We start from the raw sequence: 25,435 nt of genomic DNA, 5'->3' as shown, positions 1-25,435 counted from the left end.
ATCATTATTACCTTAAGTTCCTTGGATAAACCTACTGGAAAAGAGAAAAATAGATCTAGCTTCAACGGATCCTTGGATGGCTCGAAGTTCTTGAAGCAGAATCATGACACGAAAACAAGTTCAAGTAAGATCATCACTTGAAATAAGATTGTTATAGTTATAGAAATTGAACCAAAGTTTGAATATAATTATTACCTTGTATTAGAATGATAACCTACTGTAAGAAATAAAGATTTCTTGAGGTTGGATGATCACCTTACAAGATTGGAAGTGAGCTAGCAAACTTGAAAGTATTCTTGATTTTATGAAACTAGAACTTTTGGAATTTATGAAGAACACTTAGAACTTGAAGATAGAACTTGAGAGAGATCAATTAGATGAAGAAAATTGAAGAATGAAAGTGTTTGTAGGTGTTTTTGGTCGTTGGTGTATGGATTAGATATAAAGGATATGTAATTTTATTTTCATGTAAATAAGTCATGAATGATTACTCATATTTTTGTAATTTTATGAGATATTTCATGCTAGTTGCCAAATGATGGTTCCCACATGTGTTAGGTGACTCACATGGGCTGCTAAGAGCTGATCATTGGAGTGTATATACCAATAGTACATACATCTAAAAGCTGTGTATTGTACGAGTACGAATACGGGTGCATACGAGTAGAATTGTTGATGAAACTGAACGAGGATGTAATTGTAAGCATTTTTGTTAAGTAGAAGTATTTTGATAAGTGTATTGAAGTCTTTCAAAAGTGTATAAATACATATTAAAACACTACATGTATATACATTTTAACTGAGTCGTTAAGTCATCGTTAGTCGTTACATGTAAGTGTTGTTTTGAAACCTTTAGGTTAACGATATTGTTAAATGTTGTTAACCCAATGTTTATAATATCAAATGAGATTTTAATTTATTATATTATCATGATATTATCATGTATGAATATCTCTTAATATGATATATATACATTAAATGTCTTTACAACGATAATCGTTACATATATGTCTCGTTTAAAAATCATTAAGTTAGTAGTCTTGTTTTTACATATGTAGTTCATTGTTAATATACTTAATGATATGTTTACTTATCATAGTATCATGTTAACTATATATATATATCCATATATATGTCATCATATAGTTTTTACAAGTTTTAAAGTTCGTGAATCACCGGTCAACTTGGGTGGTCAATTGTCTATATGAAACATATTTTAATTAATCAAGTATTAACAAGTTTGATTGCTTAACATGTTGGAAACATTTAATCATATAAATATCAATCTCAATTAATATATATAAACATGGAAAAGTTCGGGTCACTACAACATGGTAAGTTTGCCATTCGGTGCTGAGTTGCTGAGTGTTACTACCAGCGTTTCCCAACTATCGGGAAGGGAACTAAGTAGCAGTAGCGCCTGAACTTCATCGCCAAGAGGCATCTCTACAGACGATAACTGGTTGACCAAGCTCTGGAACTCACTGGTATGCTCGGCAACTGAAGTTCCACTTTTGAGCTTCATGTTGACTAAACGCCTCATCAGCAGGGCTTTATTCCGAGCAGTCTTGGCCTGGTACATGTCCTCCAACTTTTTCCAGAGGACATATGCGTCTGTCTCTTGTGCAACATGGTGGAAGACACTATGATCAATCCATTGACGGATCTGACCAATAGTTATTCAGTTTGATTTCTTCCACTCTTTCTCTTTGGCAGAATCAGGGTTTATACCCTTCAATTCAATAGGACCGAACAAATCCTTACAGCTGAGGAGATCTTCCATCCAAGGTTTTCACAGCGTGTAGTTTGTGGCTGTGAGCATAATCATAGCTCCAGAAGATGATGTTGACTCTTCTGTCGACATTATCACCTTACAAATGATTTTTCAACACTAACGGGGTTGAATTTTAGAAAACAGATATCACCGTTACGTCCGGAACGGTTGAAAATGATGGAATAGACACTTCGCGGCTTAAATTCCACTTACGCGGTAAAATTATAATTTTTATAAACTTCAGGGACCAAAAATGAAATTCTGAAAATTTCAGGGACCAAATTGTAAAATTTCAGAATTGCTACAGTACTGCTACAGGAACTTGCTACAGTACTGCTACAGGAACTTGCTACAGTGCCGCCAGCTGCTACAGTAATTTGCTACAAGACTGCTACAGTGATCGTCTCTCCGGCGAAAATTCCGGCACCGGTCGTCTTCTCCGGCAAGATTTCGGCGAGTTGACCAAACTTTGACCGCGTTTTCTGGACTCGTTATAACTCCGTTTAAGTCACCGTTTTTTTGCGTTGGACTCGGTTCGACGAGACGAATCCAATGGTACACTCAAAATTGAATTTTGAGGAAACTTCAGACGACCCAAAAACTCAACCAACGTCTCTAACCAAGCTCTTGATACCACTTGTTAGGTAGAGAGGATCGCCTGGACGTTGGGAGATACAAATTTGAGAGAAAAACAACTCTATTACTCACAAGAATAGATTTACAGAGTATTACAAAACTCTTACAAAAAAAAAACTCTCAAACTCACACACACACTATCTAGGTTGTGATTACACTTCTCTGAGTGATTTGGGATGATTTACAATTGAAGTTTCAACCTCTATTTATACTAAAACTTTGGTGGCGGTGGAATGGTGTGAACGAGGAAGGTGTCGTGTGAACGGAGATGGTGGGCGGCCGTCATCGTATTCATCTTTGCTTCTTCTACATGGTGTTCAAAGAAGGCTACTTTAAACATCTAGAAGGTGAGCTTCTAGATTGTAGGCTGGAAACTTTCACTTTGAAGGTTTTTATCAATGTTCATGAGTAAAAGGACCAAGAGCAAAGTTGTCTATGCAACTCTTAAGGATACTGCTGAAACCCTTTCCAAGTAAGTTAAAATTTATATATATATATATATATATATATATATATATATATATATATATATATATATATATATATATATATATATATATATATATATATAGTAAGTTTGTTGGTTAAAAGTTAAAACTGTTAGAAGAACACAGTATCGATAACTATGATTAAGAGAATATTTAGTCATTGGATTTGAAAATTTACTTTTGTTTGTTAAAAGTTTTGGTAAGCTGGAATGTGTTTATCGAAAGTCCTATGAAAAACCAGTTCATAAAAATAATCAGTCTTTTGAAAGTAAATTAATATACAAGGATGTGTTCTAATGCGTTTGAAACAAATGGTATATCTATAATTTTGTATATAAGTTGTTTTGATGGCTTGTTCTCATGACCCGTGAGAACATGTTGGTGATGCCTCATATCCTTTGGGATATTGTTGATTAGCTTTAGGAAGGGAAATTTTTTCCTTTTCAAATCTTGTGAAAAGAAAATTGTGTGTAACAAACGTTTTCATAAATTTGGTTAATATTGTTGACTTTTCGTAGATATACAAGTCCACAGCACATGCCAATTCAATATGGTGGGCTAAGTGTTGATTCCAACCCCGAATTCACGGTTGATGATAATGTTACGGTTGTTATTGTTAAACCTAACACAAAGCGTACCGTTGAGATGCTCGTTGCTGAGGTATGATTCAATCAGTAATTCAGGTTTATTGTTTTTCTTTCTTTCTTTTTTCAATAGCTTGGAAATTTTTGCCGTTAGTTTTACCAGTCCAATATGACGGGGTCTAGAAAAAAATAAAATTGGAACTCTTTGTTTTTTCAAGTTCTCTAGTATTTGGCAACTAGTCTAATCTTGCTATAGTCATCTTAGTATTATTTTATAAAGGTGGCAAAATGGGCGGGTCACGTAATGTGTTAAAGCATGTATTTATTTTTGGCACAGGCTAAGCCTGGTTGGGTTGACCAGAAGTGTGTGTATATATATATATATATATATATATATATATATATATATATATATATATATATATATATATATATATATATATATTCTACATTGTTGATAAAAAAAATCTGGATATACAAATGATGATGGTCGTTGAAAGATATGATCTACTGATGTCAAAAAAAAAAAAAAAAAAAAAAATTCTACATTGTTGACCTGGTAGAGATATAACATAATCTGGATCTACATGTTCTTTAAAAATCTTTTTCAAGCTTTACCCGTTTGAGATAAAACAAGTTTTCGATTAGGATTACAATTGTAAAGAAATGGATGCTTTCGTATAATCTGTTCATTTTTTTTAGTTGTTTGATGCATCCAAATGTAGTACATGTGTTAGTTTTGCTTATATCATGCATTGGTAGATCAAACAGCAAGAAACATTTGGTCATTGTTGTTTAAGATTTCTTAGTAGTTAAGCATTTCAGTTTTAGTTCTCTACAGTTCAGTTAGGGCATCCACAAAGCAAGCTTTTTTTTATAAAGCTTTTACTATTGTAATTGAAATTTTTTATAAACAGGAACTCTATAAAATACCATTGGAATTGAAATTTTTTATAAAGCTTTTTTACCATTGGAATTTTCAATTTTTTTATTAATTTAAAATTCTTGAAAATAACTTTTTATTTGGAGTGAAATGGGGGGACTGGGCTTTCTTCAGTCATGTTGATTGTAGTGCTGCTGACTTAAATTAGTGTAGATCAAACATGTATTAGGCAGTTCAAATGTAGATTTTACTTTTGCAGTTTTTTTGCGATATCATAAGCATTAAATCTTTATATCAAAAAGCTAGTCCCTGCCCTCTTGTATTTATACTTTAGATCTCTATTAGATTTTATATACTAAGTTGATAGTCTGAATAATAAATGGATCAGATTTGCCACCTAGCTAGTATCTTTATCTATTTGGATTATTTAGTCTTGATATTAAAATTACTAAAACAGAAAGCAAGATATATACTGAACTATGCAAAATGTGAGCTCAAAAATTGTCTTCAACTCGATTACTCAGTTGTTTTTCTGTCATTAATATTTATATTTATACTCCATATAAAATGCATTGTATTGATTAATAAAATTGCAATTGTTTTTACAGATTGGCATATTCGTATGTGATCTCCGAGTTGTTGGATGGGAAGTGAGTTACAGTGCTGAGTATGTCCCGAGTGATTCAAGAAGCTACATTTTAAATGTAGAGAAACCGAAGAAGGTAAATCCAAGTGATGAGCCAGTTATAAGCCACAAATTTGAAATCAAGGAGCTTGGTAAGTTACTTGTTACAATCGACAATCCAACTTCTAAGAAGAAAACACTTATGTATCGGTACAGAGTCAATCCTATCTCGGAATGAAGAAGATCATGTATTCTTAACTTTTAGTGACTTTAAGATTGTGCATGTACACTTGTGTTTCCAGTGTTACAACTCTTGATATGAATTTAGTGTTGATATGCTATTTCTTGCTGGTGCTTATGCTACAATCTATAATTGTACTAATGACTATAGTTATTATGCTTTAAATTGCTTACATACATGGTTACTACCATCAAAGATAAATAATACGTTCAAATTAAATGTTTCAAAATAATGTTATCAAAAAATCAGTGTTTTTTTATGGAAGAATTCACACGATTAAACCAACTAAAACTAAATCTAACATATGATACATTTCTCAAACAAATCATTTGACTTGCAAGTATCATTAAATTTGAATCGAATTTAGGTAACAGACATCACTATCATACACAAGAGCAGATGTCCACCCTCCAACAACAAGCTAAAGCACCCGAAACAACGTTTTCACCAAGCAAGTGTTGAGATTCCTGTACCAACCGTCAGGCTGCGTGCGTGGTGAGTTGATTTGCTGCACATATAATTTTTCCTCCAATTCTAGCAGCTCTGTCGTACAGGAGGATCTGCCACTAACTTGTGAGACCCAATCCCAGTTCCAGATGATGAGACCGTTATTATATATCTATATCTAAAAGATATAGAACAAATGAATAGTCAACTTTATGTTTTCCACACCTCCACCACAAAGGTTTACCTTTTTACAAATTGACCACAATTTTTACCACTCTCATCTTTATAGTTTTCACAAACTTACCACACACTTATCACTTTTTATTATTTAACCACAAAACCTCTCATCCACTCCAAATCCACCACATAATTTTAACTATCTACTAACTCCTTTATAGATTGAGCATTTGAGTCTTCTCTCTCGACAAGACGAAAACTAAAATAAAAAATGATGAATAATTACTTTCACACTTATTACAAATCAATCACATAACCATTTTGGGTTCTTCCTCGACAAAATGAAAAATAAAACAAAAAAATTATAAATAGTTACTTTATAAATAATTAGATACGTAATTAATGTTAATCAAAGGTGAAGAACCGGCGCAAACGCCAGGTCGCCCAACTAGTTTAAATTATTAGTGATACACATAGCAACAGTGGCAGCAGATTTATTTCTTTCCAAATTAAAGCGTATAATCTCGGATATGTGGATTTCAAGCAATTATTCGAACCATTTATAGACCCAAAATTTCGTTTCACAACCATTACCCACCCTGCGTGTTATTGTAGATAAGAATATCGAGACCACTTTTCCTTATTTGTCGCTACATGGGTGAAAATCCTTGCACATCTCTATGCAAATCTATTCCATATATTGAACTAATAACTTTACGCCATAGGGCGTCGGGTTCAAGCTTGAATCTCCACCTAAACCTTATTATTACCGTCATCCATTCATACATATACAATTTTTTTCGAAAAACCCCCTCTAAACCTCGTGAGAAGTGCCTAACGGCACTCATCGGAAAATTCAAATTCCTAGTTTCTCCGTTCACCTTCCATCGTCGTCACTATTACTCAATTCCAGCCATATCCCTAACAACATACCTACCTATTAACCCTGACAGCAGGAGGATTTGGACCCATTCAAGGAGTCGCTTGGAAACAGGGTCCTAATTGTACTTTTGTGAAATTTAATTGTTCAAAATGATACATTATAACAAACTTATTTTGAAACCTTTTGATATTAATTTGTTCTTACTTGCGGTTTGTTCTAGAATGTTTTGCAGGATTTCAAGTTGATGTGCTACAGTTGATCTTAAAGCTATTCAAGTTGCTGAACAAGTTATGATTTGCAGTCTAAGAAGTGTAGTAGCTTGAGAAGCCTGTTGATGTGGTGAAACTATACCTTTATTTATGAACGGATTTGAGTTGTTTTGTTACACGAATTGATTTATTGTATATAAGGTATTTTAATGAATTCAGGTTGATTTCACACATATATAGGCAACTGGTCCTATCCGCGTAGTTTAGTTTTATAGGTAAATCCGATTCGTTCCACAGGGAGATGGAGTGTTTAATGGTTTTTAATAGTCTTTGAAGTTAAACTTATTTAAAGGGGGTTTTGGATTAGGAATTTATCTTTAGCATAATAATAATAAAATATAACTTAATCTTAATTTAATTGAACTACTTATTAATTAAAATTACAAGATTACATGATTTATAATTATTAACTTAAAAGTGAACTAATTGAAACTATATTATTTGTGATAGAAATATTTTATTATTAAATGGTAATAAGTAAAACAATAATCTTGCATTAAAACTAAATGTTTAGGAATTTGTTTTAAACAATAAAATATAAATCTATTTAAATTAACTAAATAATAAGTTTTAATTAAATTAAAGATGAATTAAAGATAATTATAATAATTAAAATAATTGTATATTAATTACTTTAAAATAATAATAAAAGATTTAATTCAAACTTTGGATTTTAAAAAGTATACGAACCAGTACTGTATTAGTACATACGCGTTTCGCGTGTATTTATATGCTTTTCGCATATATTTTTTAAGCTACGCTTTTTGTGTGATTGTCTACACGATCCGCGTATGTTATGTTCGATGTGACAAAACAGTAGTGTTTAAACTGAATGAGGTTTAAGTATAATCTTAATTTTTGCTAAATAATAATACGTAAGAACAATAAAAATAATCAATTGCAATATATAAAATGGGAGTGTTCACTTAAATGTTTCACATCTAGATCCATGGATTGTTTTAAAATTAAGCTCTATTAAAATGTTTTAGTATAAACTTTATATTTTTTTTTCGAATATATAAAGTTTCAACTAGCTAAATTAAATCTAATTTTCATTTGATCTTATTTAGATAGTTACTAATCCCAAATATTTAAATTGAGACCTAACCCAGTTTTGACTTTCGCCAAAACCCAAATCATAACGGTTTCCCTTTTTACAATTTCACTATTATATACCTAATGATATCACCCAAACCACCGAACTTTATTTCTAAATTAGTGTTAATAACTTATTCATAAGTTCGTCTAAATCACTATTAATGTTGAAGCTTAACTTATATAATTAAAAATAACTTTCGTTATTTAAATCTAATAAATTAAGTGACAAGGGTTAAATATCTAAATGCATAATAATGGTTCTTTTAATTAGGCACAATGTTAAAAATACTTAAGTTACATTTTAATTTTTACAAATGATAACAATCCATTTCACTAGGGGCTCTACATCTAAGCAAACACTATGGAAATTTAGCTACTCATTATACTAGGAGAAACATAAAAATACAAGTATACAAACATAATAAAAACGATAAAAATTGATAACGATAATTTTAATAAGATATACTTACGAAAATCTTCACTTTCATTAACTTCAAACGGTAGAAAATTACAATAACAACACCCTTGCACTCGCACAATAATACCCTTAATCACGAACAGTACACCCTTAATATTGAAACTATCCTAAATATTGAATCTTAAATTTAATTGGAACTGAAATAAAATTTATACGGAGTACAAAGATACTAGTGAATAAAATTGATATCTCTCTCTGCTCTCTATTTTTCTGTATATTCTCTTTCTGTATGTGTGTGTCTCCTCTGTATTCGATAGTACTCTGTATTATAGTCTCTTGAGGATTAAAAAGTTGACCAATTATATGAATTTCCCTCTGTAAAGTTGATAAAGAATAAATAGAAAATTTGAGCGTGCATAAAAGGTTAGCCGACCCATGTGAAATCTTATGTCCTAAAACAATGCCTTCCTTCACCATGAAGTGGCATTTTTTCCCAATTTAAAACAAGATTTGATTCCTCACAACGAATTAACATTCGCTCGAGGTTTGAAAGGCATGAATCGAAGGAGTCTCCAAAAACAGAGAAATCGTCCATAAAGACTTCCATACTTCCTTCTATCATGTCGTGAAATATTGCCATCATACACCTTTGAAAGGTGCTGATATGCGAAAAGTGGTGTATGAATTGTTGTATAAAATAATATGGAAAAATACCGATTAGAGATTGCTACACACTAACGGGCAGTGTACCCGATCGTGTAGTAGTATAGTAACTGGTTTAGTTCAGTGTATCGTTCCAAGGACAGTTGTATTAGTCAAACTAGAATTATAAACTATATTATGATTAACTAAGTAAATGAAGCTTAAAGGTACAGGTTTTATGTTTTGGTGGCTATTTAATGATTTAGCCAAATCAGAGAAGGTTAAATGTAAAAACAATATTTTTGGTCTTTTAAGTTTATAAGATGAAAATAAGTGCAAAGAAAGTAAGTAAGATAGATTTGATATCAATTTAAGGAAAAATGCTCATCTAGACTTTTTACCCTCGATGTTGAATGTTATTTAAGATTAAGACCGGATTGATTGGTTATGCACGAGAACTAATTGATCGGTTCACCAAGAGTAGTCTTGAGTAAACACTCAAACGGGATTACAAGACGCAAGTGATGTTCTTGTCATCTAAGACCTCCTATTTGTAATCAACTAATTCAACTAGTCTAAAGACTTGAAGAATGATCAAGTCAATGGTGTGTTGATCATGATCCACTCCTATGTCAACTTATGATTTAGCCTAGTTCATTCCCTTGGTCCGGTTAAATGCTCAATTCACCCAACCCAAGTAATCAATTTAGTGTGGTAATAAGATCCCTATAAACGTCACTAGATAAGGCAAATTACTAACACCTATTAGTTATATGGAATCGAGTAATGAAAATATGTATAACAATATCTAGGGAATTGATCGTTCACATATATAACTACACATATCAATTAGGCTATCCGAAAGTATCTACAAGAGTCGTTCTTATATCCCTATATAAACTAACCGTTTGAACTCAACTTATCCCTTTTGGTAAAAGATGGATAAACACATGTCACTAGATGTAAATCAATACATTAATTTAACAAGATGATGTTTCTTAATTAAATGAACATATCAACTAGTTGAATCGAAAGGATTAAGCTTTAACAAGAATGGTTCTTGTATTCAAACATCAAACTATCGTGCATAATAACAATCAATCAAAAGTAAACATTCAACATCTCAGTTATTTATCTAGATGAACATTATAGAGTTTAGCCAACAATCATAATTACAAACAAAATAACAATCAACTGATAAGTAGATTTCATTGTTGGAGGACAAGAAAACAACCTAATAGAGAATGAATCTTGGATGGAGAAGGTTTTGATCTTTGAAGACTTGATGTTGTTCCTCTTTCAAGAGCTTGGAGTTCACCAAATTTGCTCCCAAAATCGTCTCAGTAACCTCTGGTTTCGTGTAAATAAAACAGTCCCTCAATCAGTAGGTTTTAAAGTGGAGAAAGTAGGTCAAAAGGCAAAAGTAGCTGAAAACCTACTACAGGATGCGTCCTAAAGTCTGGACGGCGTCCCGTTCTTAAGAGCTGGACGGCATCCCAAAGACTTGTACGGCGTCCCACATTAAAAGGCTGGACGGCGTCCCAAAGCCTTGGACGGCGTCCCAATGTAACGAAAATTGCTGTTTCGTTTTCTTTTCAATCTTCTTTCATTTGGACGAAGCCTAACACCTTTGATGCCTTGTTTTACCATTTTAGAGCATAAATTAGACCTTAACTTGTATCGGGATCAACCAAGGTCATAGATCATCAAAACTCTTTATAAATCACTCTCCGATACAAATTTGCACATCTTGGCCTATTACTTGTAGAAACGCCTTTATTATCCTTGATTCTAGAGCATTTTTACACGATATTGCGATAGATATATATGATGTTATTGAGCAATATCAGGTGCCTGGCGCATTGCATTATTCGAACGGCATTCGTCAGTATGCGAAGGTACCAAATGGACAAGTAAAAGTTGTCTTGTCTTGGTCTTTTGGATCAATTGGAATTTGAAAATAACCGAAGAATCCATCAAGCAAACAATAGTACTCTTTTCCCGCTAAACGTTCTAGCATTTGGTCAATATAAGGAAGTAGGAAATGATCTTTCCTTGTGGCATCGTTTAAACGACGGTAGTCTATACAGACTCTCCAGCCAGTTACTGTTCTTGTAGGAACGAGTTCATTCTTATCATTAAGGATGACAGTTGTACCCCCTTTCTTGGGTACTACTTGAACAGGACTAACCCACGGGATATCAGATATTGGGTATATTAACCTGACATCAAGTAACTTGATAACCTCCTTTTTGACAACTTCTTTCATGTTAGGGTTTAACCTTCGTTGTCTTTGTACCACGGGTTTAAAATCTTCTTCCATTAGAATCTTATGAGTACAATAAGCGGGGTTAATCCCTGGAATATCGGTTGTTTTCCAAGCAATTGCTTTCTTGTGAGTTTTTAGAACGGACATTAACCTACTCTTTTCGTTATCGGAGAGTTTTGATGAGATTATAATAGGTAATTGTGACGTACCTTGGAGATAAGCATACTCCAAATGTTCCGGGAGTTCTTTAAGTTCCAAGGTGGGTGGTTCTTCCAAGGAAGATTTTATCCGGAACCTGTTACCATCGGTAATTTCTTCAAAGGGTTCATCTTCCTTGGGAATTTCTTCCTCAACGTCATCTTCATCGATGACTACTTTCAACAATTCGTCAATTTCAAGCTCTACATCAAACTCATCACTTTCACTCATTGGGGTGAAGTTCGAGGTGTCTACATTTAGTAATTCTTACAATGCTTTTTCAACACAACAATCAACAATGTCCAACTTATAACATTCGTTATCGGAGGAGATAGGTTGTTTCATAGTTTTATCTATGTTTAAGGTAACTCTATCTTCCCCTACACCTAGACTAAGTTTTTTATCTTTAACACGCACAATCGCGTCGGCGGTATTTAGAAAAGGTCGCCCTAGAATTAGGGGAACCTTACTATCTTCTTCCATTTCAAGGACAACGAAATCGGCAGGAAAGATTAAATGATTAACTTTAACCGGTAGATTTTCGGCAATACCAATAGGATAGTTAAAAGTTCTATCTGCTAGGCGTATACACATCCTAGTTGGTTTTAGATCACCTAGGTTTAGTTTTAAGTACAAGGAGTGTGGCATAAGATTGATACTTGCGCCTAAGTCAGCTAATGCATCGTACATTACTGAATCTCCCATCAGACATGGAATAATGAAACTACCAGGATCTCCAAGTTTCGGTGGCATCTTTTGCTTTTGCAAAATTGCTGAGCATTCCTCATTGAGGAATGTGGTTGAAACTTCTTCATATTTACCTTTATCGGCTATGAGATCCTTGATAAACCTTCCATAATTTGGCATAACCCTAAGAACTTCCGCGAGTGGCATGTTAATGCTAATTTGCTTGATCATATCTGCAAATTTATGATATTGGCTTGCGAGTTTGTCTTTCTTTAATGCCTTCGGATATAGAATAGGTGCCTTGTGCACCTTCACTGGTGGTTCTTCACTTTTCTTCGATATGATCTCTGGTGGATTATCTTTTTCTTGTTCTTTCTTAACATGCTCATCTATATCAACGGGTATTTGTAAAATAGAAGGAGACAAAGGAATTTCCGAGGACTTACTAGTTTTCGGGTTAAAAGTTAAACCACTTCTAGTAGCTATATCATTTACATGCTCATTCCTTGTTTGATTATTTTTGGGATTCACTTGAGTATTTGAGGGGAGAGCGCCTGGTGGTCTCTCTGATAGTAACTGTGAGATCCTTCTAACATCTCTTTCTAAATTCTGTATCGTAGCTTGTTGATTTTGAATTGGCTGAGTTTGAAGTTCCGTAGTTTGCTCGTGCTTAACCATAAAATCTCTCAAAAGATCTTCTAAACTGGATTTCTTCTCGGGTTATGGTTGTATAGGTGCTTATGGTTGTGGTTGTGGTTGGTTGTGTTGGAAATTATTTTGGTAATTTTGTTGAGGTTGATTTCGATTGTTTAGGTGATTGTAACCCGGTGGTGCATTTCTTTGATTTTGATTTGAGAAATTCCGATTATTTTGGTAAATCGGATTTCCTCCTTGATAATTATTGTTTGAACCTGAAGGTCCTCCTAATTGATAGTTGTTAATTGGAGGATATTTCCGGTTCATTACTTCAACTGCCGGAAAATCGTTGAAATTCATTTCACCTTTTCGCAAGTAACCTAAGAAATTTGCTTGCTCTTCCATTATTGTTTGATCACAATCTCTAGTAAGGTGAGGACCTTGGCACAATTCACACCCTACCCTAATAGCATGCATTTGCTTGGTTACCTTCTCAATTTGCCTTGCTTGATTTGCCATTTGAACTTTTAAAGCAGCGATTTCATCGTTGCCTTCAATACTAGCAATGGTTGATGATATAGAGAATTCCATTTCTTGATGCCAATTATGAGAATGTGCTACTATATCGGCAATGATTGTGTGCGCTTCTTCGGGCATTTTCTTCATGATTGATCCTCCTGCTGCAACATCTATATCCTTTCGAGTAGCCACATTGACTCTTTTATAGAATATTTGAACTTTTTGGAATGTATTCAACCCGTGTTGAGGACATACCCTAAGCATTTTATTGAATCGGGTCCAAGCTTCATAAAGAGTCTCATTAGGCTTTTACTTGAAGTGATTTATATCACTTTGCAATTTTGCTGCTTTTGAAGCAGGGAAGAACTCTGACAAGAACTTATCCATCATATCATTCCAATCTTCGATATAACCTTCTGGTAATGAGTCTAGCCAATCTCTTGCATCATCCTTTAATGACCATGGAAAGATTTTTAAACATGCGACTTCATCGGAGACATCTTTGATTCTGAATAGCTTGCAAATGCTTACAAACTTACGAAGATGCTCGTTAGCATCCTCATTTGGAGCTCCACCGAATTGGCATGTATTAGTCACCATGTGAAGAAATTGACCCTTTATTTCAAAGCCGTCAATCATCGTAGGTTGAATAATTGCGTGGCGTTGACCTGTTCTTGTCGCCTTCATCAATGCATCTATCGTTTGATTTGTAGCAGCCATCTCTTCTTCTTCTTCTTTAATAACTGGTTCTATGATTGGTTGAATAACTGGTTCAGAGTTAGAATCCAATGAAAGTGATTCTAAATCCTCAGCAAGAGACTCTACTTCTTGAGCTCTTAAACGTTCATGAAATTCCCTTTCGGGTTCAGGATATGAAGGAGTTAATTAAGTGTTGGAAGAACGTAAATTCATGCATTAATTTCTATTATGAAATCACAACACCAAAAGCTTTTCTAAGAATTGAATTCCTTAAAAGGATCGAATAACATAAAAACAATGATAAAAACCTTTAAACAAACAGATTTTCCTTCTGATTTTGCTCACGTTTCGAACAGCCAAAAGATGCAGCAGAGGGGCAGGATTCGTTTGGTCCCAATATAATTGAGTACTGTTTAGCTCCAATAACCCAGTCCACGTACAAATCCAACTACTACTACGAATCAGAAAAATTATCTATTTATTTAACTGCCAACTCCCCGGCAGCGGCGCCAAAAAGTTGATGTGGTGAAACTATACCTTTATTTATGAACGGATTTGAGTTGTTTTGTTACACGAATTGATTTATTGTATATATGGTATTTTAATGAATTCAGGTTGATTTCACACATATATAGGCAACTGGTCCTATCCGCGTAGTTTAGTTTTATAGGTAAATCCGATTCGTTCCACAGGGAGATGGAGTGTTTAATGGTTTTTAATAGTCTTTGAAGTTAAACTTATTTAAAGGGGGTTTTGGATTAGGAATTTATTTTTAGCATAATAATAATAAAATATAACTTAATCTTAATTTAATTGAACTACTTATTAATTAAAATTACAAGATTACATGATTTATAATTATTAACTTAAAAGTGAACTAATTGAAACTATATTATTTGTGATAGAAATATTTTATTATTAAATGGTAATAAGTAAAACAATAATCTTGCATTAAAACTAAATGTTTAGGAATTTGTTTTAAACAATAAAATACAAATCTATTTAAATTAACTAAATAATAAGTTTTAATTAAATTAAAGATGAATTAAAGATAATTATAATAATTAAACTAATTGTAAATTAATTACTTTAAAATAATAATAAAAGATTTAATTTAAACTTTGGATTTTAAACAGTATACGAACCAGTACTGTATTAGTACATACGCGTTTCGCGTATATTTATACGCGTTCCGCGTATATTTTTTAAGCTACGCGTTTCGTATGATTGTCTACACGATCCGCGTATGTTATGTTCGATGTGACAAAACAGTAATGTTTAAACTGAATGAGGTTTAAGTATAATCTTAATTTTTGCTAAATAATAATACGTAAGAACAATAAAAATAATCAATTGCAATATATAAAATAAGAGTGTTCACTTAAATGTTTCACCTCTAGATCCATGGATTATTTTAAAATTAAGCTCTATTAAAATGTTTTAGTATAAACTTTATATTTTTCTTTCGAATATATAAAGTTTCAACTAGCTAAATTAAATCTAATTTTCATTTGATCTTATTTAGATAGTTACTAATCCCAAGTATTTAAATTGAGACCTAACCCAGTTTTGACTTTCGCCAAAACCCAAATCATAACGGTTTCCCTTTTTACAATTTCACTATTATATACCTAATGATATCACCCAAATCACCGAACTTTATTTCTAAATTAGTGTTAATAACTTATTCATAAGTTCGTCTAAATCACTATTAATGTTGAAGCTTAACTTATATAATTAAAAATAACTTTCGTTATTTAAATCTAATAAATTAAGTGACAAGGGTTAAATATCTAAATGCATAATAATGGTTCTTTTAATTAGGCACAATGTTAAAAATACTTAAGTTATATTTTAATTTTTACAAATGATAACAATCCATTTCACTAAGGGCTCTACATCTAAGCAAACACTATGGAAATTTAGCTACTCATTATACTAGGATAAACATATAAATACAAGTATACAAACATAATAAAAACGATAAAAATTGATAACGATAATTTTAATAGGATATACTTACGAAAATCTTCACTTTCATTAACTTCAAACGGTAGAAAATTACAATAACAACACCCTTGCACTCGCACAATAATTCCCTTATTCACGAACAGTACACCCTTAATATTGAAACTATCCTAAATATTGAATCTTAAATTTAATTGGAACTGAAATAAAATTTATACGGAGTACAAAGATACTAGTGAATAAAATTGATATCTCTCTCTGCTCTCTATTTTTCTGTATATTCTCTTTCTGTATGTGTGTATCTCCTCTGTATTCGATAGTACTCCGTATTATAGTCTCTTGAGGATTAAAAAGTTGACCAATTATATGAATTTCCCTCTGTAAAGTTGATAAAGAATAAATAGAAAATTTGAGCGTGCATAAAAGGTTAGCCGACCCTGCCAAAAAGTTGATGTGGTGAAACTATACCTTTATTTATGAACGGATTTGAGTTGTTTTGTTACACAAATTGATTTATTGTATATATTACACGAATTGATTTATTGTATATATGGTATTTTAATGAATTCAGGTTGATTTCACACATATATAGGCAACTGGTCCTATCCGCGTAGTTTAGTTTTATAGGTAAATCCGATTCGTTCCACAGGGAGATGGAGTGTTTAATGGTTTTTAATAGTCTTTGAAGTTAAACTTATTTAAAGGGGGTTTTGGATTAGGAATTTATATTTAGCATAATAATAATAAAATATAACTTAATCTTAATTTAATTGAACTACTTATTAATTAAAATTACAAGATTACATGATTTATAATTATTAACTAAAAAGTGAACTAATTGAAACTATATTATTTGTGATAGAAATATTTTATTATTAAATGGTAATAAGTAAAACAATAGTCTTGCATTAAAACTAAATGTTTAGGAATTTATTTTAAACAATAAAATATAAATCTATTTAAATTAACTAAATAATAAGTTTTAATTAAATTAAAGATGAATTAAAGATAATTATAATAATTAAACTAATTGTAAATTAATTACTTTAAAATAATAATAAAAGATTTAATTTAAACTTTGGATTTTAATCAGTATACGAACCAGTACTTTATTAGTACATACGCGTTTCGCGTGTATTTATACGCGTTCAGCGTATATTTTTTAAGCTATGCGTTTCGTGTGATTGTCTACACGATCCGCGTATGTTATGTTCGATGTGACAAAACAGTAGTGTTTAAACTGAATGAGGTTTAAGTATAATCTTAATTTTTGCTAAATAATAATACGTAAGAACAATAAAAATAATCAATTGCAATATATAAAATGGGAGTGTTCACTTAAATGTTTCACCTCTAGATCCATAGATTGTTTTAAAATTAAGCTCTATTAAAATGTTTTATTATAAACTTTATATTTTTCTTTCGAATATATAAAGTTTCAACTAGCTAAATTAAATCTAATTTTCATTTGATCTTATTTAGATAGTTACTAATCCCAAGTATTTAAATTGAGACCTAACCCAGTTTTGACTTTCGCCAAAACCCAAATCATAAAGGTTTCCCTTTTACAATTTCACTATTATATACGTAATGATATTGTAGTGACCCGAACTTTTCTATGTTTATATATATTAATTGAGATTGATATTTACATGATTAAATGTTTCCAACATATTAAGCAATCAAACTTGTTAAGACTTGATTAATTGAAATATGTTTCATATAGACAATTGACCACCCAAGTTGACCGGTGATTCACGAACGTTAAAACTTGTAAAAACTATATGATGACATATATATGGATATATATATAGTTAACATGATACTATGATAAGTAAACATATCATTAAGTATATTAACAATGAACTACATATGTAAAAACAAGACTACTAACTTAATGATTTTTAAACGAGACATATATGTAACGATTATCGTTGTAAAGACATTTAATGTATATATATATATATCATATTAAGAGATATTCATACATGATAATATCATGATAATATAATAATTTAAAATCTCATTTGATATTATAAACATTGGGTTAACAAAATTTAACAAGATCGTTAACCTAAAGGTTTCAAAACAACACTTACATGTAACGACTAACGATGACTTAACGACTCAGTTAAAATGTATATACATGTAGTGTTTTAATATGTATTTATACACTTTTGAAAGACTTCAATACACTTATCAAAATACTTCTACTTAACAAAAATGCTTACAATTACATCCTCGTTCAGTGTCATCAACAATTCTACTCGTATGCACCCGTATTCGTACTCGTACAATACACAGCTTTTAGATGTATGTACTATTGGTATATACACTCTAATTATCAGCTCTTAGCAGCCCATGTGAGTCACCTAACACATGTGGGAACCATCATTTGGCAACTAGCATGAAATATCTCATAAAATTACAAAAATATGAGTAATCATTCATGACTTATTTACATGAAAACAAAATTACATATCCTTTATATCTAATCCATACACCAACGACCAAAAATACCTACAAACACTTTCATTCTTCAATTTTCTTCATCTAATTGATCTCTCTCAAGTTCTATCTTCAAGTTCTAAGTGTTCTTCATATATTCTACAAGTTCTAGTTACATAAAATCAAGAATACTTTCAAGTTTGCTAGATCACTTTCAATCTTGTAAGGTGATCATCCAACCTCAAGAAATCTTTGTTTCTTACAGTAGGTTATCATTCTAATACAAGGTAATAATCATATTCAAACTTTGGTTCAATTTCTATAACTATAACAATCTTATTTCAAGTGATGATCTTACTTGAACTTGTTTTCGTGTCATGATTCTGCTTCAAGAACTTCGAGCCATCCAAGGATCCGTTGAAGCTAGATCCATTTTTCTCTTTTCCATTAGGTTTATCCAAGGAACTTAAGGTAGTAATGATGTTCATAACATCATTCGATTCATACATATAAAGCTATCTTATTCGAAGGTTTAAACTTGTAATCACTAGAACATAGTTTAGTTAATTCTAAACTTGTTCGCAAACAAAAGTTAATCCTTCTAACTTGACTTTTAAAATCAACTAAACACATGTTATATATCTATATGATATGCTAACTTAATGATTTAAAACCTGGAAACACGAAAAACACCGTAAAACCGGATTTACGCCGTCGTAGTAACACCGCGGGCTGTTTTGGGTTAGTTAATTAAAAACTATGATAAACTTTGATTTAAAAGTTGTTATTCTGAGAAAATGATTTTTATTATGAACATGAAACTATATCCAAAAATTATGGTTAAACTCAAAGTGGAAGTATGTTTTCTAAAATGGTCATCTAGACGTCGTTCTTTCGACTGAAATGACTACCTTTACAAAAACGACTTGTAACTTATTTTTCCGACTATAAACCTATACTTTTTCTTTTTAGATTCATAAAATAGAGTTCAATATGAAACCCTAGCAATTTGATTCACTCAAAACGGATTTAAAATGAAGAAGTTATGGGTAAAACAAGATTGGATAATTTTTCTCATTTTAGCTACGTGAAAATTGGTAACAAATCTATTCCAACCATAACTTAATCAACTTGTATTGTATATTATGTAATCTTGAGATACCATAGACACGTATACAATGTTTCGACCTATCATGTCGACACATCTATATATATTTCGAAACAACCATAGACACTCTATATGTGAATGTTGGAGTTAGCTATACAGGGTTGAGGTTGATTCCAAAATATATATAGTTTGAATTGTGATCAATACTGAGATACGTATACACTGGGTCGTGGATTGATTCAAGATAATATTTATCGATTTATTTCTGTACATCTAACTGTGGACAACTAGTTGTAGGTTACTAACGAGGACAGCTGACTTAATAAACTTAAAACATCAAAATAAATTAAAAGTGTTGTAAATATATTTTGAAGATACTTTGATATATATGTATATATTGTTATAGGTTCGTGAATCAAACAGTGGCCAAGTCTTACTTTCCGACGAAGTAAAAATCTGTGAAAGTGAGTTATAGTAGAACTTTTAAAATCTAATATTTTTGGGATGAGAATACATGCAGGTTTTATAAATGATTTACAAAATAGACACAAGTATGTGAAACTACATTCTATGGTTGAATTATCGAAATCGAATATGCCCTTTTTTATTAAGTCTGGTAATCTAAGAATTAGGGAACAGACACCCTAATTGACGCGAATCCTAAAGATAGATCTATTGGGCCTAACAAACCCCATCCAAAGTACCGGATGCTTTAGTACTTCGAAATTTATATCATATCCGAAGGGTGTCCCGGAATGATGGGGATATTCTTATATATGCATCTTGTTAATGTCAGTTACCAGGTATTCACCATATAAATGATTTTTATCTCTATGTATGGGATGTGTATTGAAATATGAAATCTTGTGGTCTATTATTATGATTTGATATATATAGGTTAAACCTATAACTCACCAACATTTTTGTAGACGTTTTAAGCATGTTTATTCTCAGGTGATTATTAAGAGCTTCCGCTGTCGCATACTTAAATAAGGACGAGATTTGGAGTCCATGCTTGTATGATATTGTGTAAAAACTGCATTCAAGAAACTTATTTTGTTGTAACATATTTGTATTGTAAACCATTATGTAATGGTCGTGTGTAAACAGGATATTTTAGATTATCATTATTTGATAATCTACGTAAAGCTTTTTAAACCTTTATTGATGAAATAAAGGTTATGGTTTGTTTTAAAATGAATGCAGCCTTTGAAAAACGTCTCATATAGAGGTCAAAACCTCGCAACGAAATCAATTAATATGGAACGTTTTTAATCAATAAGAACGGGACATTTCAGTTGGTATCCGAGCGTTGGTCTTAGAGAACCAGAATTTTGCATTAGTGTGTCTTATCGAGTTTGTTAGGATGCATTAGTGAGTCTGGACTTCGACCGTGTTTACTTGAAAAATGATTGCTTAACAAATTTTGTTGGAAACTATATATTTTTAACATGTGAATATTATGTGATATATTAATCTCTTAACGCGTTTGATATTATGTGATAGATGTCTACCTCTAGAACAAGTCCCATTGACTCACCTAATAATAATGAAGAGTCAAATGTAAATTGGAATGATTCGTGGACTGATTCACAAGTTCCCGAAGAGGAACCGGAAGAAGAGTCAGAACCGGAAGAAGAATCGGAACCGGAAGAAGAATCGGAACCGGATGAAGAAATAGAACCGGTGGGGGAAATAATAAAACGGTTAAGTAAAAGAAAATCCTCAATCAACCGACCAAGGTTAATTATGGTCAATTGTGTTCCCGCCAAGGAAGCAAAATATTGGGAGGATTACCAATTCTCCGATGAATCGGATTCCGACGAGAATTCCGATGATGTTATAGAAATTACCCCAACTGAATTTAAAAAGGCAAAAGAAAATAATAAGGGAAAGGGCATAAAATTAGAGAAATCTAATTCCAACCTCGATGAACTTTATATGTATAGTCAACCTCCGAAGTCCTTAAGTTGTAACAATGACCCGGGAACCTCTAAACCACCAGGTTTTTCTTAACCAATGTGGAAAACTACGGCTCGTATTAGGGGAACATCATATATCCCTAGAAACTTGGCAAAACGAACCAAAACCGAAAAAGAAGAAGAAACAAGCGAGTCGGAATAAGATAGTTGTATTCGTGTGGTGTAATATATGTAATATAGTGTGCTTATGCTTTATGATATATGTAAAAATTGCTTGTATTAATAAGTATTTTTTTTATGAATCTAACTCTTGTCTATTTTACAGTATAAAAACACAAAATGGATAGACAACCCAATATTTTAAGAGACCTACCCGGAGACATGATTGATGAAATCTTGTCTAGAGTCGGTCAGAATTCTTCGGCACAACTATTTAAGGCGAGATCAGTTTGTAAGACATTCGAAAAATGTTCCAAGAATGCCTTGGTTTATAAAAGGCTTTCGTTCGAAAGATGGGGGATATCACATTGGGAAATCCATAAGTTACGATGTGTTTACTTTGACGCATATATTGCGGGGAACCCAAATGCTATTTTACGCAACAGGTTAAGAAATTATTTTGACTCAATATATCCGAATATTGGACTTCGTGATTTAGAAAAAGCGGCTAACATGCAACATAAAGAAGCATGTTATGCTTACGGATTAGTAATGTTCGCTTCTCACCAAAGTGAGAACAAGAACATCGGGCTACAACTATTAAACAAAACGTTCCCACAAGTGACGGAGTTGGTAATTGGGGTAAGAAATGAGGTTTTTAGATTGTTACGGGACTGTTGGACATTACGTAACCCTCGTCCCTTTGACGACGTTACAACACGCTGTCTTATCAACGGCCATAACGGTTATGTTCCACAAGACCAAGGATGGGAAGTAATCCTAGTAAAACCAGAATGCATGACTTATTTCTGGACGTATGAATTACGTGTCTTTATTGCCTTTGCTGAACGACTTGTGTACTAGCTAGAATTATCTTCACAACCATCTTGTATCAAATTTATTGTGTGCTATATTTCATGCTATATGTAAAATAAGCGGTATTGTAAGTTTGTAAAATATTGTGTAAAAGTTTGAACGCGAAATATTATTATAATCAGTTTTTCATATAGAATTGTAGTAGTTGAATTGTATATTAGCTACTAAGTATGAACTTAACGGGTAGGTACTACCCGAATTTAAATTTATAAAACGCTAATATGAAGAAAAAGCTTTTATAAATGAGTTCATATTATGCTACGAAATACTATTAACTACTCTTAATATTCTGTATGATTAACTTGTTCCATTTGACTATTTTGAAGGAAATGGCACCGACTACTCGACACACCGTGAATATGAATGAAGAGGAATTCCGTACTTTTCTAGCTTCAAACATAGCCGCAGTACATGCTGCGCTACATACCAACAATAACCTTGGATCTAGCAGTACAGGAAATCGTGTAGGATGCACCTACAAAGAATTCACTGCCTGCAAACCTTTGGAATTTGATGGAACCGAAGGACCGATCGGATTGAAACGGTGGACCGAGAAGGTCGAATCGGTGTTTGCCATTAGTAAGTGTACTGAAGAGGACAAAGTGAAGTACGCTACGCATACCTTCACAGGTTCTGCGTTAATATGGTGGAATACCTATCTAGAGCAAGTGGGACAAGACGATGCGTACGCACTACCATGGTCAGCATTCAAGCACTTGATGAACGAGAAGTACCGTCCCAGAACCGAGGTGAATAAGCTCAAGACAGAACTTAGAGGGTTACGAACCCAAGGATTTGATATTACCACGTACGAAAGACGATTCACAGAATTGTGCCTATTGTGTCCGGGAGCATTCGAAGATGAGGAAGAGAAGATCGACGCGTTTGTGAAAGGATTACCGGAAAGAATCCAAGAAGATATAAGTTCACACGAGCTCGCCTCCATACAACAGGCATGTAGAATGGCTCACAAACTAGTGAACCAGATTGAAGAAAGAATTAAAGAACAGACTGCTGAAGAGGCCAATGTGAAGCAAGTCAAAAGAAAGTGGGAGGAAAACGGTGATAAGAATCACCAATACAACAACAACAGCAATTACAAAAATAATCGCAACAATTATCCCAACAATCGCAACATCAATCACAACTACAACAAACGGTCCAACAACAACAACAACAACAACAGAACAATCATCCCAACAACAATAATAACCGCAACAACAGCAACAATCAGAAGCAGCTATGCCAAAGGTGTGAAAAGTATCACTCGGGGTTCTGCACCAAATTTTGCAATAAGTGTAAAAGAAATGGTCATAGCGCGGCGAAGTGTGAGGTCTACGGACCAGGGGTTAATAGAACGAAAGGAACAAATGGTGTCGGAACGAGTAATGGCGGAGCAAGTAGTGTCGGAGCAAGTTATGCCAATGTAGTTTGTTATAAATGTGGAAAACCGGACCACATTATTAGAAATTGCCCGAACCAGGAGAACACGAATGGACAAGGCCGCGGAAGAGTTTTCAATATTAATGCAGCAGAGGCACAGGAAGGCCCGGAGCTTGTTACGGGTACGTTTCTTATTGACAATAAATCTGCTTACGTTTTATTTGATTCGGGTGCGGATAGAAGCTATATGAGTAGAGATTTTTGTGCTAAATTAAGTTGTCCATTGACGCCTTTGGATAGTAAATTTTTACTCGAATTAGCAAATGGTAAATTAATTTCAGCAGATAATATATGTCGGAATCGAGAAATTAAACTGGTTAGCGAAACATTTAAGATTGATTTGATACCAGTAGAGTTAGGGAGTTTTGATGTGATAATCGGTATGGACTGGTTGAAAGAAGTGAAAGCAGAGATCGTTTGTTACAAAAATGCAATTCACATTATACGAGAAAAAGGAAAACCCTTAATGGTGTACGGAGAAAAGGGCAACACGAAGCTACATCTTATTAGTAATTTGAAGGCACAAAAACTAATAAGAAAAGGTTGCTATGCTGTTCTAGCACACGTCGAGAAAGTACAAACTGAAGAAAAGAGCATCAATGATGTTCCCATTGCAAAAGAATTTCCCGATGTATTTCCGAAAGAATTATCGGGATTACCCCCACATCGATCCGTTGAATTTCAAATAGATCTTGTACCAGGAGCTGCACCAATAGCTCGTGCTCCTTACAGACTCACACCCAGTGAGATGAAAGAACTGCAAAGCCAATTACAAGAACTTTTAGAGCGTGGTTTCATTCGACCAAGCACATCACCGTGGGGAGCTCCTGTTTTGTTTGTCAAGAAGAAAGATGGTACATTCAGGTTGTGTATCGACTACCGAGAGTTGAACAAACTTACCATCAATAACCGCTACCCACTACCGAGAATCGACGACTTATTTGATCAACTACAAGGCTCCTCTGTTTATTCAAAGATTGACTTACGTTCCGGGTATCATCAAATGCGGGTGAAAGAAGATGATATTCCAAAGACTGCTTTCAGAACACGTTACGGTCATTACGAGTTTATGGTCATGCCGTTTGGTTTAACTAATGCACCAGTTGTGTTCATGGACCTTATGAACCGAGTGTGTGGACCATACCTTGACAAGTTTGTCATTGTTTTCATTGATGACATACTTATTTACTCAAAGAATGACCAAGAACACGGTGAACATTTGAGAAAGGTGTTAGAAGTATTGAGGAAGGAAGAATTGTACGCTAAGTTTTCAAAGTGTGCATTTTGGTTGGAAGAAGTTCAATTCCTCGGTCACATAGTGAACAAAGAAGGTATTAA

General features: G+C 33.0%; 1 pseudogene; it reads left to right on the top strand.

Moving 5' to 3' along the window:
- LOC139849035 (patellin-3-like) overlaps positions 1-5,228 on the top strand; it is a 79,244-nt pseudogene extending 74,016 nt beyond the window's left edge.
- Positions 5,229-25,435: the final 20,207 nt, after the last annotated feature.

The sequence above is a fragment of the Rutidosis leptorrhynchoides genome, chromosome 5 (genome assembly GCF_046630445.1).
Source record: "Rutidosis leptorrhynchoides isolate AG116_Rl617_1_P2 chromosome 5, CSIRO_AGI_Rlap_v1, whole genome shotgun sequence".
In the NCBI taxonomy this organism is placed as follows: Eukaryota; Viridiplantae; Streptophyta; class Magnoliopsida; order Asterales; family Asteraceae; genus Rutidosis; species Rutidosis leptorrhynchoides.
The sequence above is the reverse complement of the archived record's forward strand: the minus strand, read 5'-3'. Positions and strand labels throughout refer to the sequence as shown.